The sequence below is a fragment of the Neofelis nebulosa genome, chromosome X, assembly GCF_028018385.1.
Source record: "Neofelis nebulosa isolate mNeoNeb1 chromosome X, mNeoNeb1.pri, whole genome shotgun sequence".
In the NCBI taxonomy this organism is placed as follows: domain Eukaryota; kingdom Metazoa; phylum Chordata; class Mammalia; order Carnivora; family Felidae; genus Neofelis; species Neofelis nebulosa.
In genome coordinates this window covers 9,311,394-9,332,405 of record NC_080800.1, presented here as the reverse complement: position 1 = coordinate 9,332,405, position 21,012 = coordinate 9,311,394, and the positions used below count along the sequence as shown (strand labels likewise).

The 21,012-nt window shown below is 45.5% G+C and overlaps 1 protein-coding gene across 8 annotated transcripts in view; it reads right to left on the bottom strand.

Moving 5' to 3' along the window:
- The window catches only part of FRMPD4 (FERM and PDZ domain containing 4), an 850,869-nt gene that overhangs the window by 303,512 nt on the left and 526,345 nt on the right, over window positions 1-21,012 (bottom strand). Inside the window, exon 1 of one of the 8 annotated variants that reach the window (XM_058713635.1) lies at window positions 4,879-5,335. The exons of the other annotated variants lie outside the window; for them this stretch is intronic. The gene's annotated coding sequence lies outside the window, so the exon portion shown is untranslated. Of the gene's footprint in view, window positions 1-4,878; window positions 5,336-21,012 lie in introns of those variants that run through there. 8 annotated transcript variants of the gene reach the window in all.

Genomic DNA, 21,012 nt, shown 5'->3' with positions numbered 1-21,012 from the left:
GGGCAACAAACGTGTCTCCAGACCTTTCCACACATGCACTGGGGAGAGAGTAGCCAAATCACCCTGATTTGACAACCAACGATTTAACGATATTCTTTTATTGTTAGAGAATTTTCTATCTGTGTGCCCTGTTCTAAATGAGTCTGACCATAAAATCCTAAGGATAGCAATTACATCCTACTTTTTTGGTCAAATTGCAATTTTGCAATTATTTATTAAGTACTTCCACAAGTTGAAGGTGCTTTCTGATTCACTAAGGGCCTTCAAACATTAGTATAACAGAATTCTCTGCCAGTCTTGTTTAGCGGAGCAGATGGAACACCGAATACCTCCACTACTGGTCAGATGGGGAAAGTTCCAGAAGGGGTGTAATCGAATGAGTTAGGAGACAGTTACTCACTCAATGAACACTCCCGATTCTATTAGTGGTTCTATTGGGGGATCTGGAGAGAAGACAGTGTACAAGCTGGGTCACTGCTACCGGGATGGAGACTCCATTCTAGTGTTTAACAGATAGTGAAAACACACGCCGTGTGACATGGCACAGGATGCCTCTGGTTCCAAGAAAGCAAGAGGGAGTCGTAGGGAATGCTGGGAAGGGTGCAGGGTGCAATTTTAAAGGGACAAGTCATTCCCTACCTCCCCAAGTCACACAAGGTTGACCTTACAGACGACATGGGCTATTACAAGTAAGCAGCATAGAGTACAAAGCGTGGCTTTTCGGGGCACCTGGGGGCTCAGTCGGATGAGCATCCGACTTCAGCTCAGGTCATGATCTCACAGTTTGTGAGTTCAAGCCCCGCATCGGACTCTGTGCTGACAGCTTGGAGCCTGGAACCTGCTTCGGATTCTGTGTCTCCCTCCCTCTCTGTCTCTCTCTCTCTGTCCCTCCCCCACTTGCACTCTGTCTCTCTCTCTCTCTCTCAAAAATAAATGAACATTAAAAAAAAAACCAAAGTGTGGCTTTTCATCAGTAAAGAATGAATATGTGCTACCAGGGGAGTCCACCAAGGCAGGAGAGAAAAGGCCCCAGCTCCCCTGGGCACCGGACACTTAAACCTTCAACACTTGCCTCCCCATGAGCCAACCCTAGCTCCACAGGTCTCCCCTGGGCTGCTCCCCTGGATCTCTGTCCTCCACATCTGGGTCATCTCCTAGACTGTCCTCCCACCCCCCACTTTCTCCAGGCTACATGCCTCAGGACCTGTGATCACAGGAAAATAGGGTGCTTTCTCTCTCCCCCGTTTTCCCTAGGTGCCTCATTTTCATGGAGCTTTGAAAACTGACTTACTCACATCCTGTTCTCAGAAATTCTCTTGCATCACATCCGCTTTTTCCCTGGGGTGGCAAGCAGCCAAGTTCTCTGCCAGCGCTCGAGATTCTATACCTAACTGCCAGTACCCAGGTCTGTCTGGATCCCTTGGGCTTCTTCGATCTGCACCAAACCTTGTTCTACCCCCTTTCTTTGGTCTCCCCTCCCGCTGCAAAAACCTTTCCAGGACTTCTCTGCTCTCCTCAGGGGCTCCTCCCTCACTTGGGTGCACCCCACCCCCTTTCAGAGAAAGATGTAGCATGGGAGAGCACCTTAGGGTTCCAGACCAGAACTATGGCCTCCTTATGGACTCTTCTATCAAATCCCCTAGTATAGTTACTCCATTTTGTGGAACATTCTCCTAGCATCCATCTGCCCAGACTCGGCCACTGGATTGCACTGTCAGTAGCACATTTTCAATCTGACCAGAGGCAGGACAGTCTCTATTTGCAATGGTGTGTAAAGTCCTTGCTTTGTCATTCAAGTGATTGTGAATCTAAGCAACTCCTTGCATACCTATTTCTCTGAAATCACACACACACACACACACACACACACACACAAATACAGGCCATACATAATGTCTGTATATGTGAAATCATTTTCTTATTTTGTAACAGACATAGTTTCCTCCAAAACCGCCACTTAACAGAGCATGAAAAAAAGAACACATTCCTCATGGGTGTATGATGACAATTTGTATCTGATTAACTCAATAATGTTAATTCAACTTTGAGCAAGCTTAGCCGGCCTTAGTGCCTAAAAGCTGAAATACTCGAAATGAAACAAAAGAAGCAGGTTGCCTGTCATTTCAGCGGTTCCTGTATAAAGCAAGGGAAGCCATCCCAACTCTATCCTCAACAGATGATGAGCTTCTGGAGAGGGTTCAAACTTTTTCAACTCTAAACACGGGGTAATGGCCCTGGGTCCTGTTGTTTTCTGCATCGTCTGTAAAGACCTCTAGTGACAATGGCTACTTCTGCAAGCCCCGTTTTGCAGCCCACAGCCTTGTCCTTCATTGCTTTCATTCCATTTGGCCATCACGAATGTCACAGAACACAGAGATCCCACAACCACAACGTATTGGGATGGGGTCCATGAAGTTCAGTTGGAACGGGTTCCTCTTGAGCTTGGGAATGCCCATGGGCACACTGACAGCCAACTGGGGAGGCAATCTGCTCACAGGGGTGAAAAGCCCCAGATCCATCCCCAGAGCTCACTTTGGCTCACCCATTTCCTAGCTGTGTGTCAGGGTTTTTCTGAACCACCTTTGATAAGTGGCTCGGCCTCTCTGTCCCTCTGTAATCTCACCTGTAGAAGAGAGATAGCGTGGGCTCTTTCACTGTGGCATTCTGATAATTAGATACTGTCCAAAATACACTGAGCTCTTCACAAAAGGTGGCTCTGTAAACAGAAGATAATCAAAACTGCTTTGATAACTCACTCCAGCAAAGAAATCAGGCACAGACAGTCCGGACTTCCAACGTCACGGGCCTCTTGCTGTCTGTTTTAACAAGTCCAGGCTGGACCCTCAAATAACTGAAAGCTGCAACAAGCTTTGATGCCAGTGAGATTTTGGACACCGTTCTCCAATGGACTGGACACTTCCTTTCGGCTCAAGGAAAACAGTCCCTACAACAAAACCTCTGTTCATCTCAACTGGCTGAAACATTCTAGAATATAGGCCTAGGTGCGAGTGCTTGAGTCAGGAAGTGGGAAAGGGGCAGAGAATGACAGAGAGAGAAAGATTCCCAAGCAGGCCCCCTACATTCGGTGGGGAGCCCAACACTGGGCTCGATTTCAGGAACCCTGAGACCATGACCTGAGCCAAAACCAAGAGTTACATGCTTAACCCACTGAGGCACCCAGGCGTCCCTTGCCCTTTTCTAAACTCAGTACTGATTACTCAAAACTCTATTTCTGAAAATTTACTTAGCCTTTATACCCTACTTGCTTTTCACGTTGACATGTTACTATAAAATCCTTCCAGAAAACTCTATGATAAACCTCAGCAAAAAAGTATTCCTTGGAAAAACTTGATACCTTCAATAAAAGACTAAGTTACTAAAACAAGAATAGTGGTGAACATAATTTTGTAGGCTCAGAATGATGAAGAACCTACCACCAATCAAAATTAATTTTCCTGTAATGTCACCATATATCGATCCCTGTGCCAGCACGGATGCCATTAGAAGCACCTACAGTGTATCTGAGAGTGATTTCCCACAAACAACGTATAGCTCCTTCTCTTAATCTTTGCCCCTATTTCCAACCTCTCATGCTCAAATCAGATGCGTAGTTTTTGGCGTAGAAACAATGATCTGCGCGCCTGGGTAATCACCAGCACTGTTTCTCAAGTGAGGTTCCAACAGGTCAATACTTGGGCAGCTCTCTTACTTTTGAGACCCCATACTTAGATGCCAAGAATGCTTTACTCTGTTCTAAGTCTTGTTAACTCTACTGCCAGCAAATTATATTTCCCCTGATCTAACCATTTGAACAAAATCTTCTGGAAGGTACATATATGTGCGCACGCACACACACACACACACACACACACACACAAACACACATACTGTATCGATGCATCATGTGTATGTAAATGGATAAAGGGTATACATATATGATATCACAAATTACCATTATCGTTCATAAAATTTGAGTGTTAATTGCAACAGATACTTCTGTGGGGTGATAAGAAAAACAATACCTCAAACTCAGAGAGCAGCTGACTTATTTTAAAATTGTAACTTACATGACCAGTCTTTTAGAAACAATGGAATCACATTGTCCACACGCCCACATAACTGCATTTCGGATTCCTGAGGGCAAATACAATCCAGAATTGACTTACAATTTCAGCTTTCTATTTCTCAGGCAGCTTGTGAAAGAGATCAAATAGCTTGCACTGAACACACATTGCTAAGAGACACTGCTTACTTCAAATAGTCTGGAAGCCAACACGTGTTAAGAATGGTTTACAACGGACAGGACTAAATAGCACTGAGCAGATAACATGCTTTAACTTAGAGCTTCAGCCACTCATCAAGATTTCCCCCTATGGGACTATGCTAACTGTTTGCATCTTTAGGAACGAACCTGAGTGAAAATGAACTTTCTCAGTCTTTCTGTGACTCCGAAAGCCACTTCTTGACAGGTTTTAGAAAAACAAACAGAGCCACCAGACAGAAATAACCAAACGAATTCCAAAGATGTCACACGAAAGAAAACGAGACACAGAGGGTACATTTCATTTCCTAGGTCAGAACTTTGCTTTTCCCCCAGATTCCCACTGAGAACATTCCTGCTTCCAGGACAAAAATTCAACACATTTTCTGAGTGCTCGGGGACAAGAAGAGTCACCATCATGTGTAAGAGTAACTTCTGGATTGCACCACACCATAAGTCAATGGCAAGTTGAAATCTCCCCCCTTCTTCTGCTGCTCCACTGGCAATAACATCTCAGGAACGTATCACTCCAAACAAATTGAAACAAGTCTCTGTTCACCCATACATCGCCCCTCAGCCCACATTTTCCTACACGGAGCACACACTTCACGGTTTACCTTTTAATTACTGGATTCTGTCAAGGGTTCTTCCTACGATATCCAGCAGGAATACGAGTTGACGCGTGCTGTTCACCCCCCAAGTGGCATTTGACTCCATTCCATGCAATCCCTCTACACAGTATGGATGAACGGGCCAAGTTCAGGTTCACTGCCCTACAGAGTCTTTATTCCTCACAGCACAAGACTAGAGAGCGAGCAAGCCACTGCCGCCAATGATGCTCCGCTCTTGTTAGAACTAATGGAAAAAGCATGCTGCAAACAGCCCTTTACAGGCTCGCTCTCCTCACTCTTGCTGTGACAAAGTTACAGCTGGAACTCGGGTAAAGAACAAAAGGAAAAAAAAAATACAAGCTGCCCCCTCCAGAGGAGCTTTCTCTTCCAGCAAAACATTACCCCCACCAGGGTTGGGGACAACAGGTGAAGCCACGTATGAAGGCTTGAACTCGACTGCCCAGAAGAGCCCAGGCAGAATAGCATGGGTGCCTGTGCCGCACACGCATCAGTCAGCCTAGCGCTGCCTCTTTGCAACGTGCCTTGGGTGTGCAAAAGGAGAGCAAACAAACATCCAATAAACAACAGAGAACGCAGCCGACAGCTTAACCTTGCTCCTGCCTTCAGAAAAGCCAGACTGCTCTGTCTGCTCAGGACTCTCCTTTTACCTACATTCAATTTGAATGAGCCAGTGCAAACGCAAGGCCCCTCCGCTCCGGAGAACGGGATGCATTTATGTGAAACCCGAGCAGCATGCCTAATGCCCAGGCATCCTGTGCATTCCCAGGAGCTTTTATTACACGGCTGGCTTACGTTTCACCGCCGAGCCTCCGCCAGCACCCGCTGCCCTTCTGCGAGCCCTGGGACTTCAGGGCGACCTCCCATCCACACGCAGGCACCTGAGACACCACGAGCGTCCACAGGCACCCGGGGATGCTCGGACCGATGGGATTGTTGAGTGAGCGGACTCTGCCTTGCTTCCATTTCCCTTTCAGTCAGCAACTTTCGGGACTGGGGGAAATGAGCAGCAGACATACCATGGTGTGTCCGCTTTATCCTGACAAGTGCCTGCTCTGTGGGCCTTTATTAGAAAGGGATTCATGAAAACGGACCCCCAGAGCTTGAATTCTTCCTTCACGTATAACATGAAATAAAAGCCTAATACAATCCCACTGTACAAAAAGCGTGTGATGTTATATAACATAATAACGTGTGCCGACCAGGCCACGGCCAACATCCCATCTGATTAAAACGACCTGCTCCCGGCAGTGATGGAGAACCGGTCTTCTCGGTACATTTAATTTTACATTTCCCCCTCACATACAGTTCATAATTGATTGAGTTGAAAAGGCACTACTGTTACACTGCTCATTTTTCTTGCTCCAAGTTGGCCCCGCTGTCTAGCATGGTTTGGGAACGACACCTGCAGGGTCGTGTTTTACTATGGGCCTTGGGACTCAGGCGTTCAGGATAGATTCTGTCTGGGACCGATCCCGACCTTCTCCTGCAAGCTCTGTGTTTAGATAACATGTATCTGGGATGTATCGGGGAGCTCTTCCTGTGACTTGTGTTATAGGGACTGAGATCACCGAGGCTGCCAGAGGCACCAGGAGGGCGGCAAGCACCGCACAGGGAACAGTGCATTAATGGGGCCACTGTGGTCCAAGGAATTGTGCTCCGATCGGTGGGTCAAGCAACAATGGGATCACTGTACTGAGGGCTTCTGCAGATCTCTGGAAAGTCATGCTAATCACACTCACGAGAGATTGATGTATGAAACAGATGGTAATTTATAGAGTAAAATTTGCCCAACAAGTAATGTATGACAAGAGCAGGGTCTTTCAAAGGACCAGAATTTTCACATCGACCCAGCAAGCTTGACCCACTTCTCTGCCTTTCCTCCTAGATTTGAGATCGCAGGGGGGTGGGTTATTATTACTTGGGATTTCTGTTGTAGGGGATGACATTCTTAAAAAGAAAGAAAAAAATAAATCTAGTACAAAAGCAAGTACAACATTTGTTACAGGGCAACATTACCTTCTAGGAGCATAAATATCAAGTTATGGAAGTCTCGCCCAATAAGGCAAGGAGAAATTAAAAGTATGACCAAAAGGGTTTTTTTTTTAATGAACATTTCATAGATCACAAAGGTAAAACATAGTAAGTTGGGAGACTCAACAATAGGCCAAAACTATACACATTCAATTTCTAATCCTAGCACAGAGAGTCAAAACCATTAGTGTAAGACTGCGAAGCATGAGTGGTGATGGGAACGAGACACAGGTACGCATGTTAGCACCAATGATTAGGAAGGAAAAGATTTGGGCAAACATTCCAACCCAATTTCCATATGGGATTTATGATTATGATTACTCATGGATAGCCTAAAAAATTGGAGGATACCTTCCAACATTTGGGCGAATGTGAAAATGTCTGGTAGGCAGTGAGGACTATAAATATCAGTTCAAAAACACTTTCTAGAAGATTCTCGGGATTGATCAATTCACTTATCCATTCATTTCTTCACATAACATTTCGCAACTGCCTCCCATGGGCCATATTCCTTGTTGGCCATCAGGGGACACAGAAACGAGGAATAGATCATTCCTTCTGACCAGATGGGGCTAATGATCTTAGAACTCAGGATGCCTTTCCTCATTTCCCAAAGGAATACTTTGGCCAAAATCCCAGAAAATGACATTGCAGGACTCCCCCATCAGGAATATCCCGTGGTTCTAACACCTGAACTCAGTCTTCCCAAACACCTTGGGGAGAGAATCCGAGAAAACACCAAGGATGATTGGTCCCTGAACTACCAGCAGGAACTGTAAATAATTGGCTGTCTCCTTCACCTTCTGGTATCAGACTGTGGATTGGTTAGGTGGCAAAAGAGATTGTGCAGATGTGACTGCAGTAAGGTTATTAATGTCACACTATAACTCAGCTTGTCTTATACTAGGAAGATAGTCCTGGATGGCCTGAGTGGGTCCAATGGAATTACTTAAGCACTAAAGGGCACAGGAGAAAATGGAAGAGGACGTTAGAGACTCAAAGCCTAAGGAGGATTCAGTGTAGCATCGCTGGCTCGAAGAAGAAGGGGGCACAAATCAGAAAAAATGTAGACCCCAGTACTATAGATGCGAAGAACGGACTTTTGCCAACAAACTGGAAGCTTGAAGGAGCACCCATACTCTACAGGCTGAGGGCCACAGTCCTGGCTGACACCTTGAATTTAGCCAGGTAAGACCCTAAGCGAGCCATGGCATGCAGAACCTCTAACATAGAAATACAATGTGTGAGAAAATAAATGGGGACGTGTGAAGTCACTGTGTAATTTGTTACACAGCAGACCTCTGATGAGCCAGCTATGCCTGTGGCTTAGGTGGGTGATCTTCTACAAACTAATCAATCCCCTTTGCAGACTGTCTCCATTCATTTGGCTCATCCTGGGGGAGAGTGATCCCTACCAGTGCCACAGATGTCACTGCACAGACAAGCCAAGCCCAGAAAGATGCTAGGTCAGCACAGGGACACCCAAGGAGTGGGAACAGGCTTCTAGGACCGATGGAGGGGAGGGGGAAGCATGCCGCAAACAAGTGCCAGATATTGTGTTAGCTTCTGGGGACTCGGAGACAAGAAAAGCAGGATCTTTGCCTTCAAGGGTGTTATAACAGATTGAAGGAGATGGGGCAAGTAAGTAAAAGAAAACACAGAACGGAGATGCCAGGAGCAGAGAATAAAGTCATCCTTTCCATTTGGAGGCACGGGGCTGGGAGGTGGGGGACCCTGAGCCACAGATGTTGTGAATATCCAAGCTACCACCTTTGTATAGGCACTATACACCTAGACGAAAGATCAATTACTACCAAAATATAAACATGTTATCTCTATTTATCCATCTATCTATATCACCCATCCATCCATCCATCCATCTACCTACCGACCCACTTGTCTATCAATCATCCATCTATCTATCCATCCATCCCTCTATCTATCCATCCATCTATGTAACCATCTATCCATCCCAATATCTATCTATCTATCTATCTATCTATCTATCTATCTATCTATCTATCTATGTAACCATCCATCCATCCCTATATCTATCCATCTATCCATCCATCATCCATCCATTCTATCTATCTATCTATCTATCTATCTATCTATCTATCATCTATCCATTCTTTCTATCACCAATCTATCTATCATCTATCTACCTACCTACCTACATACCTACCTATCTTTACAGATAGGATCCAGCCCTGCATATGCATGACCATGCTTATCTCACCTTGCATCTTTGCAACCACATGGGATTCTCTCTTTATCAAAAATGTTGATATGGTGTTCACTTTGGATTTTGTCACAGCCATTTTGATTTTTTTTTTTTTTTTGCATATTGTGTTAAAATATTGTTCATCTTGGCAAGGAATTTTGTGGCACCCTCGTACATTTTGCGCACCAGCCGACTACGTCACTTAGCTTACCCTAATAAAGACCAAGCAGAGTGGACCAGGCAGTGGGGGGGTGGGTGGGGTGGGGTGTCAGGCAGGGACAGGAATTAGTTCAAGTCCAGCGTGGCTCATTCTGACATAGCTCAACAGTAAAATCGTTTGCTGTGTGAACTGAAGCTTTCTAATTCTGGGCCTACACGAACATCTGTCTGATTTCTATCCAGTCTTAACATCGAGTCCAAGATTCCCAGGTTTCAAAAGATTTACAAATGTTCAGTTTGATTTTCTTTGGGCCTATTCAAAGTATTAACCTGCTTTCCTATTAAATTTGAATAATTTCAATCCAGAAAATCGACAGAGCTCCCTTTGTGAAAATCAAACCGAACTAGGAGGAAAGTTGAACTGAATTTAAGGCTATGGTTACACTCAGGGACAGCAAAATCAGAGTTTTTCTGTATTCTTAGCATAATGAGGTCAAGCTACTTCCCCAAGTTCACACAGGTGGTTCATGCAGCTTTCCGGAACCACCAACTGACCTGTGTGCGCAGGTTACCCAGTGATCACAGAACCCTCTGTTCCTCCTTTGAAGCACTATCATTTTTGTGGGCCTCATTTTCTGCTTTCATAAAAGCAGAACATTGGTCTCCAAAATGGTGCTCAAAGGGAACTCTGAGTTTCCCAGTGGCCGACTCCGTATTTAATTGTATCATTTTTACAATAAGGAGGATTCTTTTTCCCTCCAGTTCTAAAAATAGCAGGGGACCACACAGTTTTGGCTTTGGATTATCGACAGAACAATTTGTCCCATTGGCTTTTTGGCTTTGTTTAGTTGGGAGATATTATTTCATTGTCAGGTTGATGTTGGTTCCTTCTAGCTGTGAGTGGGCTTAACACAAAAGGTGTTCTCAGGGCCAATTTAAACCAGCAGGTAGAAATTGTTACACATCTGAATCAAAATAGAGAGGAAAAGTATATGCCACTTGCTTTGATAAACTGCCACCATGTATTATCTGGGACTGAGATTTTTTAAAATCAAACACTTTGTAGAGTTTAAGCAATCAGCATCTGATTAGTACTTAATGACTCTTAAGGGCTCCACAATAATTAAAATGCAAAGAAGGGAACAGAATGTCATGAGAGTTTGCATTTTTAAATACTCAGGTGAAAGCAAGGGAAATGTAACATTCTCTCCGCAAAATGAATTATTTCCTTTCTCCTAAGCACTCACTTACACCTCCAATAATTCAGAACACACCAGCTTGCCCCGGGAAAACAGGAAGTTGAGCATATTGCAATTATACACATGACTCTACAAATCCAAGGCTAACTTCTACGTTTCCAACCTGAGGAATACCAAAACAGACTGAAACTGTCCTGTGACTGTACAATCATCTGGTGAGGCAGTAGGAAGAGCTAACCCACCAGGTCTGGTTTCCCAATGGCATCTCTATGATTTCATGGCGCCTCGTGGTCATGGGCGGATCCTTCCAGTAACTGCTCCTCAGATCCCATGGTGCTCTGGGACTGATGTCCTTATTTATTCAGACATGGACATTTTCGAACCCTTGACCTCGCTTTCCTTCTCTGAGAAAGAGCCTCAAACCCAAATGAATGAAAGGCCAGCTCTGTCAGCATGGGTCAAAGAGGGGGCATTTTCCTAGGAGTCTTTTCAAATTCTTTTAACCATTTGCGGGCCCAGGTTCACAGCACCAGGAGTAAAACGCAATGGTCTAACCCAAACAAAGTGTTATGTGAACCCAAGACACCAGCTTTGCAGCTTCATCGAGAATTGAACATTAGAGGGTCATGGCAGGGATGGCCTCGAGATTGAAACAGAATCCTAGAAAGAATGATGGAGAAGGGGCTAGGAGGGGTTGACATCCTTGTGGTGGGCTCAAGGACAGAGGGCCTGTGAGCCTAGGGAGTGGCTCTCACTCCAGGCCATGCACTAGGAATCCTGTAGGAAGCATTAAGAATATTCATGCCTTGTCCCACCCCAGAGAGACTGACATAATTGGTCTAGGCTGGATCCTGGGCATCAGGTGTTACTAACATCCAAACAAGGTTGGGAAACACCAGTGTAAGTCTGACAGATTTCCAGCAATTTCCAGAAGTCACCATATTTTTTTGTATTTGTATTTTGTATTTGTATACCAAATACCAAGACGTTGTATGCGATGGAAGATAATTTAAGCATAAAGACAGAAGACCCAAATCAAATCAAGAAACTCTGATGGAGTCCACGCTTCTCATTGGTCAGTACCAGAGACACTGAGTGGCTGAATCTTCTCCACAGAGTAGTAGGTCTCTTTCTGGAAGTACCTCAGCATCTATCACAGGCCACCACTCCCCAGTTATTCTTATCTTGGATTGTATGATGAAATGCAGCATGGCCGCCCACATACGATATTGTTTATCTTAAAAAGTTTTTGTGTATCTCCCAAATAATGCATGGGATAACACCCTTTATTAAAAGTATGTCCCACATATTGCATGGGCCAGACTAGTGCCAAAAAGCATTATTTGTTATTCATCTCAAATTCAAGTTCACTATGCATCCTGTAATTTTATTCCCTACATCCAGGCAGGACCCGAACTCCTATTTTCGCTTAAGCTGTTATCGCAGGCATATATATTGATCTCATGTGGCATTGACTATGCTAAGCATTTAGCATACCGAAGCACCCTTCAGCGTCCCAGAGACCACATATGAAGACTGAGCCAGGAAGATCTCTTTACCTGAAGGCCCGACAGCTCGCCTTCCTCCTGTGGAGTAGGCACAGGTTAATTGCGGGGTCCTAGGCATGCGCACCAACTCAATCACTTCCTTGCACCTTGCAATGAAAAGTGAGTCTTTCTTAGCCTCGCTGCCCCGCTAAAAAGGGAGTTTAGTTTCTTGTTGATTCCAATGAGAACCAATGAGAATCAAGAAAGGCTCTACAGAGCACGAAGCCAGTGCCTGGCACATAAAGGCTTGTAATCGCCATGGTCATGACTACTTAACAAGCTGATTTCACTGAGCTCTTTCTCATACTCCTATTAAAATGGAACCAAAACAAAGTCTTAATACAGGAATTTCAGACTGAGCTCTTCAACCTACACGTAGGTTCATTCAGAAAATAATATTTAATTAGAGACATTGCTCCCCAATTTCCTATGCCTCCCCCTCCCCCACTCTTGTCATTCCACATGTGTCTCAAACATGTTATCTTGGCCTGCCACAATTATCAGATGTAACCATCACCATATGATCTGGCTGTGCCTTGGTGGGGACCAGGGACATCAGGCGATGGGATACGGGGAACTAATTCATCATTGTAATTATTTGCAATCTACACGTTATTTAGAGAACGTATACAAAGAGGCAAAGATGATTTTAAAAAAAAAAATCACCAAAATAGGTATAAGGTGCAAAATTCAAAGCAAAGAGGGCGACTGGGTGGCTTGGTTGTTTGGGCTTCTGACTTCGGCTCCGGTCATGATCTCGCGGTTCATGGGTTCAAGCCCTGCGTCTGGCTCTGTGCTGACAGCTTGGAGCCTTGGAGCCTGCTTCAGATCCTGTGTCTCTGTCTCTCTCTGCCCCTCCCCTGCTTGAGCTCGTTCTGGCTCGTTCTCTCTCTCTCTCTCTCTCTCTCTCTCTCTCTCTCTCTCTCTCTCAAAAATAAACATTAAGAAAATTTTCAAAAACATTCAAAGCAAAGCAAAGGAGATCATTTTGCAAGAAAACCTAAGCTGAGGACAGCCGTGGCAATCTAGTGGGAAACTGCCCGGCATTTGAGGCAAAAAGGGACACTCATTCTATAACCAAGTTCCCTGTCTAATACCAGTGAACACACCATCAGGACAGAGAAATCCCACCGGGCAAGAAGATTCATGCATCACCTGGCTCCCCAGACAACATAGTAGACTGGATCTGTTTTTGTATTTTCCTAATCATACAGAAGAATTCTGGGTTCCAAATATTCCTTTCTTTTTTTAAATTGTGTTTTAGTTGAGAGAGAGAGAGAGAGAGAGAGAGCGTGTGCAAGCTGCAGAGAGGGGCAGAGGAAGAGACAGAATCTTAAGCAGGCTCCAGGCACAGCAACAAGCCCCACTGGGGGCGGGGGAAGGGGGGATACTCCACCTCAGGACCCAGAGATCAAGACCTGAGCCAAAATCAAGAGTCCAACACTTAACTGACAGAGACACCGAGGTGGCCCTCTTTGACTTTTTAAGCAGGCTCCACCCTGGGTGTGGAGATTGAACTCACCCCAAGATCCAGACCTGAGTTGAGATCGAAAGTCCAAAGCTTATCGGACTGAGCCACCCAGGCGCCAACCAAATATTTTTAAGGATACAATCCCTGAAGACAAAGCAATCAAGAAACATATATTAAGGAAACATGTTTGGGTTCTAGCAATTGTAGAAATGACCGGGTGCCTGGCTGTCTAAAACTTGAACAATTCTGATTACAGCCCAAAGTCGGAAGGAAACTTTCCTTATTCTCACCTAACACCTTTGTCATGTACACTTGGAACATTTTGCAAGCGTCTCCCAGAAACCTTACCTTTTCAAATGACTCGATGTTCCTAGCACAAGGGATGGGGGCCTGAGAGAGGTGCCGCCCTGGGGCCACACTGGGCTCCCACAGCACTGCCCCCAAGCAAGGACTCCTGCCTCCACAAGGCCAAGCCCAAGGGCAGAGGGTCCCTGCAGTCCCGGACTACTGCTGGGAGCTCCCAGAGAGAAGGAGCTACAAATCTTCTCCGGTACTACACGTATGAACAAAGGCACCAAAGTGAAGCAAGTTCCCTATGGGCACGTGAATTATGTTAGCCGATATGGATTTTCTTTTCTTTAAAACAGGAATATTACAAGGAGAAAAAGAGCATTTGCTCAATACTAGAAAACTTTTTCACACACAAAACGTCAAGCCAATCCAAAATAGACCAATTAAGACTCACAGAGGAGGCAAAAATTACATATAATATGTAAAATACAGGAGGAAAATCAATACTCTGAATTGATGATTCAGTTTACTAACAACGACTGAGTCTAAACTCTTTAAAATAGTAACAAGACACGGGGTGCCTGGATGGCTCAGTCGGTTGAGCGTCCGACGTTGGCTCAGCTCATGATTTTGAGGCTCCTGAGTTCAAGCCCTCCATCGGGCTCTGTGCTGTCAGTGCAAAGCCCACTTCAGATCCCTCTCTCCTCTCCCTCTCTCTGAAAAATAAATTTTAAAAAATTCTGAGAACTTCTAAACATTCTTTTCTTCTCCCAAGGAATGGGGCAGGTAAGGGGCATCAAAAAGCAAGGTTGTATATTTCCATATTGTTTCACCTCCACCTGGGTAAAGAATGATGAGGGAGCATAAGGCAAGCTGAAGGCCAAGGACAAGCCTGCCCAGGTGGGATGGGTGTGCTATTCCTCAGGCACTCCTGGCTGCCCAAGAACAAAGGAAAGAAAACAAATGGCTAAACTGATAAGAGTCTCCGGTTTACAAATATCTTAGTAATATAACAAGAAAAGGGCAATCTTATCAATAGCTTAATCTCCAGGAACTCCCTATGATAATGCTTAACTCCTTAATGATAATGCTTTCCTAGAGGGAAAAACAGCTTTAGCTTGACAATAGCTAGGCCTCCAGTATCCTGGGAGTCTTCATTAATGCATGGAAATCCCTTGAAGAAACTTCCTCTTGACTTTATCTCCCCCAACTCCACAGTATATAACCAGTCCCTCCTCACAACCCCAGAGCAACTCTTTCTGCCCATGGGCCCTGTCCCTGTGCTTTAATAAAATCACCTTTTTGCACCAAAGATGTCTCAAGAGTTTTCTTTCTTGGCCATCGGCTCCGAATCCCTACCACTGCTCTGAAAGCACATCAAGAACAAGCCACGGTCTCGAAAAAGCAAAGGCCCAGTCTGTGGACGGCCACAGTGTTCTCGTACCTGCTCTTCGATTATGCTCCCACCTTGGCATCTTCCCAGATCGCACCACAATCAGATAGAGGATGAACACAGAAGGGGCCACCCCACAAGGCCAGGGGCAGGACGCCCACCTTGCTCTCTGGGCCGGGCTGGTGCCCTTGGTGGCTGATGCTCAGAACTGCAGCCCCCTCAGGGGATTCTGCAGCAAGGCGGCCCTTGCTGTTGACGCAAGGCTCTCCTTTCACTTGACCAAGGCACTCGCAGCCCCTTCAACAGTCAGCCCAAGAGGCACTGGCTCACAGCCCTTCTGGAATGCCAGTCTCAACCCAGTGCCCTAGGACGGGCCCCCACAGCCCTTTCAGGATTCCTTCAATGCAGTCAAAGCCACTGGCACGCTCCACTTAGAGGTGTGCCCGTCAGAGTCGATGCCCCCTCCTGCGTCCATTGGAACAGGGACTGTGTCACTTTTGCTTCATGTCATATTTCTTTTTTTTTTTTTAATTTTTTTTAATGTTTTTTATTTATTTTTGGGACAGAGAGAGACAGAGCATGAACGGGGAAGGGGCAGAGAGAGAGGGAGACACAGAATCGGAAACAGGCTCCAGGCTCCGAGCCATCAGCCCAGAGCCTGACGCGGGGCTCGAACTCACGGACCGCGAGATCGTGACCTGGCTGAAGTCGGACGCTTAACCGACTGCGCCACCCAGGCGCCCCTCATGTCATATTTCTTGATCTGACATACAATCTGGCCCATAGGGACACCCTGGGTGGGTGTGTTCACATCTAGGGACTCCACCATTTCTGATAGATGAATAAATTCAAGAACATTGCTAATGCCAGGGTTAATTTATATCACTTCACCTCTCTTCTGGACAATTGCCATAGCCTCTAGATTCTGGAACTAGTCTCTGAGCACTCCAGTCCGCCCTCTGCACTGCCACTAGAGTTTGGTTTTCCTAACATAATCCAGTCCGATTTTCTCCCCTGCTCGATCCTACCTGCCACCAAAACCCTGTGGGACACAGTTAGGGTCCCTGATTCTGGTGTAGGACTTCCTCCATCACACAGCCTCACCTTTGGATTAATGTCCCCTGGCACCCAGGTCCCAACGCTAAGTCGACCTTTGCTAACTTCTGCTACAGCCCTTACAAGGCTGGACATAATCTTTACCTTGATAGAAATGTCCTCACCCCTTCTTGGCCTGGCAAGCCCCACCCAAGCCTTGCTTGGCCAGCACACAAGTTCTCCTAAAACCCACAGTTAGTAGATCTCTGCCCTGACTTTCTACAATTCTCTCTCACAACACCAAGTAAGACCATTACTTATTTATTTGTGAATCTGAGCTTCTGAGGGCGATACGGTGGTTATTTATCTCTGTTTCCAGGGCTGGGTACAGAGCCTGCCGCGTGCAGCTATTGAATGAATGAGTGAGTGCGCAAATGAAAACCAGGAATGACTTAGGGAGGAGGAAATGTAGCAGAAAATAGGAAAATGAAGCAGAAAATAATGCAGTGGGAAATAAGACAGGGCAAAGGCAGGAGGAATGAGGTGGAAAGCTTAGGAAAAGACCAGCAAACTCCTGGCGCTCACCTGCCTGAGTCCTCAGCTCAACGGCTGCCAGTCCCTTCCTCGAGGTGGCAAGGGCAGTCATCCCCCATCTGTACTGGCCTCATGGAACGGGGTCAACCAGGTGAACTCTGAAGAATAGAGGAGGATATGGGGGCACATACAGCCGATGAAGCTGGGAGCATACAACGAGAACCAGAGACAGGTCCAGACGGAGGACAGCAAGAAGGTCCCAGAACCCAGGAAACACAGCCAAGGAATGAAGGAAAAGCAGGAGCAAAATGGAAGCCAAGGGTACTGAAGAAAGCAAGTTCACTATTTCACAGCTGCCTGTCCCTACCACAATGGGACCAGGAACCAAAACCAAGAGAGACATGAAGAGAGCTCTGGCTTGTTTGCAAAACCATTTCCCAAATGACCTCATCAACCCCTCCAACATGAACCACTGTCACACATATTTCAGAGCTGACAGACCACGGCCGAGAGTCATGTCTTGCCCAAGGCCCCATCGAACAAAACTGTAGGGCTCTGACTGAAACCTAGGCCTTCTGTCCCAAATGTCATGCTTCTTCTACCCCGCCTTAACTCCCACAAGAAGTCTCAGCATCAAGAAGCTACAGAAAAAGGCAAAGAACGCTTCAGCCCGGGCAAGTGATTCAAGTGGGCCACCATCTCCGGGGTTCTGCTTCCTGTCTATCCCCTTGAACTAAGTCTAGAGGCCGCAAGCCACAAATCCACTATCACACGGGCTGTTTGCAAAGATACGGAATCACAGTAAGGGCCCTATCTCAGTAGAATACCTGCTAGACGCAAGAAGACTCTAGAACAGGACTAGTGGAGCTGAAAGCCGACTTCACGAACAGCTTCCTGGCCTGGGGGCAGTGATAGAGGGAGGGAGGGGAGGAGAGAGGAAGAATCAGCTAATCAATGAGAAACTCTATAGTTCAAGGAGTTTCCAACCAAGGAATCTTCTGTGAGCCTCCCTAACCCAGTCTTTGCTATTTTATAATTGAGGCATCGAGATTCCAAACTGACTCCTCCCTTTTGGAAGAGAACTTTGGATAACAGTGTAAGTGTATGTGTATTAACCAGGTTCCTGGCTTCCGTGAACTTGGTGCTTGAACATCTGCGCTGTATACACGTGTCAGACACTCCTTGATTGGACAAACCAACAACAGGCAGGACTCACTGCGCCTCTGCCTTCTTCCTCCCTCGTAGTCTGTATGTAATCCTCCCAAGGAGTGCTCCTCCAGGCAGCACACTTCAAATGCAATCCAACCAAAACAAGGCCCACGCCCCTAACCACCGCTTCTATGTAGCTCTCACACACAGGGCCATTATTCTTGTGCCATGATCACCCCAAGATGAAGTTGGAGAAAACTACAGACAACCCTTATGTGCCGAAATGGGTTCAAATTATTCAAGTTGTCAGTCCTAAGATGGTATGCCCGGCCTCACCCAGTCCTTCCTAGAAAAAACACAATAAAGTCTCTGGCCACAGTTCATCTGCTCTTTCTACCTCTTGGCCAACCCTGGTGCTTCCTCACGTGGCCCAAAATGGCATGGCAGGGCCCCTTCTTCTTAGCAATGGCGAGTCATAACGTACCTGTTCAATGGCGATCACCTCCTGATCTATTACCCTGAATATACCTCAAATTTTCTATTAACACCATTCATTTTAGAATTCCGTGTATGTGGGGAAGTGGGGGGAAGGTGAGGTGGAGGGTCTCGTTCTCTAGGTATCTTGAGGGAAAATGGAGGTTCCATTTTTCCCTTGATCTGTAAACATACAAGTTCCCAACACTGCATACACGCCAAATATAAACAAGTGAGGCTCCTTCTGGGCCACAATGAACCTGCCACACAGATATTTCAATGGGACTTGTCTGCTGACCGCATTCTAAAGTGTTTTCTATCACCTGATATGCTCTCATGCTTCCAACCATGTGGAGCGAAGGCCAAGGACATCACCTTCCTCTCCATTTGCAAGATGCCACTTTCGGGGCTGTCATGCTGACAGCTTGTCACTTCACTCCCTACAGAGGCTGTCAAGTTCTTCCTTAAAAAAACACACACCACAACAATGGCATGCACCACGTCACAGTGACTCAAACGTCGGCTGTCTGAATAGTTTCATGGGCCAGATGACAGCCATGACACATCCAGATAATTGCATGTGGGGTGCACACCGGATGGCGCAATACGGCCTCGGGAAGACGTGAGCCCCATGGCTAAGGTACTATGACGTCCACAGTCTGCGGTGTGGTCACTGCTAATTCCGATGTCCGTGGAGGCCCATATACCCCACGATTAAAAGGGAAATGCAGCTATCTAGCCAATACTTCACACACTGCCTGTGAAACTGTAATATTGCATCAAGGCAAGTGTTTTTAAAGAATAAGCTATTCTACCAGTAGAAATGTAGTTTAGAATGATGAGACTATAAGTTAGGATAAAGAACGTTTCCGGGTGAGAAGCTTTTCTGGTAATACTTTGACAGACCCAGAGAAGATTAAGATTGCCTACATGAGTGGGAAGAAAATAAATGGACAGATTTCTCTTAAATACTAATTTCATCGAGTCTGCTTTGCTATGTGCAGTGGGTTGAAATGTGAACCATAAGATGTATCAAAGTTCCAATTCCTAGTACCCAAAGATTGTGAACTTATCTGAAAGAGGGATATTTGGATATATCATTAAGTTTCAGATCTCGAGATGGGAAACTCCTGGATTATCTGACTGGGCCCTAAATTCAGTGACAGGTGTCCCTATAAAAAGAAAAGGCAGAGACAGGAAAAACGCACAAGGGAAGGGTATGTAGAAGACAGATCCAGAAACTGGAATCATGTTTACCTAAGAGGAAAGATTCCTGGAGCCCCCATAAGAAGAAGAGGTTTGGCAGTTTCTAACCCCTAGAAACTTCACAGGGAGAGTGACCCTGCCACCATCTTGATTTTAGACTTAGGCCCTCCAGAATTGTGAGAGAATACCTTTCTATCGTTTTAACCCAACTACTTGGTTACAGACACCATTGTAAACTAATATTCTGTCACATGTACATCCGAAGTCCACAAGCACAAATAATAATGCCAAAAGGTGTCCCCATCGAAAACTATTTGACATTCACGGTGTTCAACTACTGCAACAAGCTCTTGCTCCTACAGTCAGAAAAAGCTAAAGGATTAGATCTTATGGGACACCAAATAGAAAGACAGGATCATTGTTCTCAGCAAAGACTCGGGTTTCATCTGCCTGTTCTTCTGTATGAAGGAAAGCCTGTCCCTGTGACTTCTAAATTATCACATGCAGTTGATGTCAACATCAGCCTGGAATCCTTCCAGAGCTGGTGGACCCATTTTTCCCCACGACAATTTTATTTTATTGCTTATCTATTGTATAGGGAAGATGTCTTTAATGTTCCAGCTGAACTTTCATTGCTCTGGCTATTTGTAAAAGCCATCTCTTAACCAATACATAAATATTCTTTACAATTACCTTACATGTTAGAGTCAGAAAAACGCCACGTCAGGATTACACTCTCACAGAGTTAAAAAAAGAGCTGATTTCCATTATTTTGGGAGACAAGGCTATTAAACTCAACTATTCCATTGCATTAACTTTCTCCCCCCCCAGAAAAACTCCACGTTCCTTTAAATCACTCTGAGGTGACAAAACTAGAGTAATGTTCAGTGACTTTGGTGATCATTCTCCAAAGCCTCAGAGCTCCGCTCAGGTCTCCAGACTTCAAAATACTTACTGGTTTCTTCTTTACATAACTTAATATGTGAGCAAAAGAGCCATAAAATAGAAGATGACACGAGCGCCTGTGTTGCCCTCTAATGATTACAAAATAAATGAACATATAAAGCAGAACTGTATGAGAAACAAATGATATTGGGGCACCTGGGTGGCTCAGTCAGTTGAGCGTCTGACTTCGGCTCAGGTCATGATCTGGCGGTTCATGAGTTTGAGCCCCGCATCGGGCTCTGTGCTGACAGCTCAGAGCCTGGAGCCTGCTTCAGATTCTGGGTCTCCCTCTCTCTCTGCCCCTCCCCCACTAGAACTCTGTCTCTCTCTCAAAAATAAATAAACCTTAAAAAAAATAGAAAAAAGAAGAAAAAAGAAAAGAATGATATTGGCAGAGCAATAAACTAATTCTTAAATATACTTATTTCCTGAAATTGCTGTTAAAAGATATGGTCACTTTC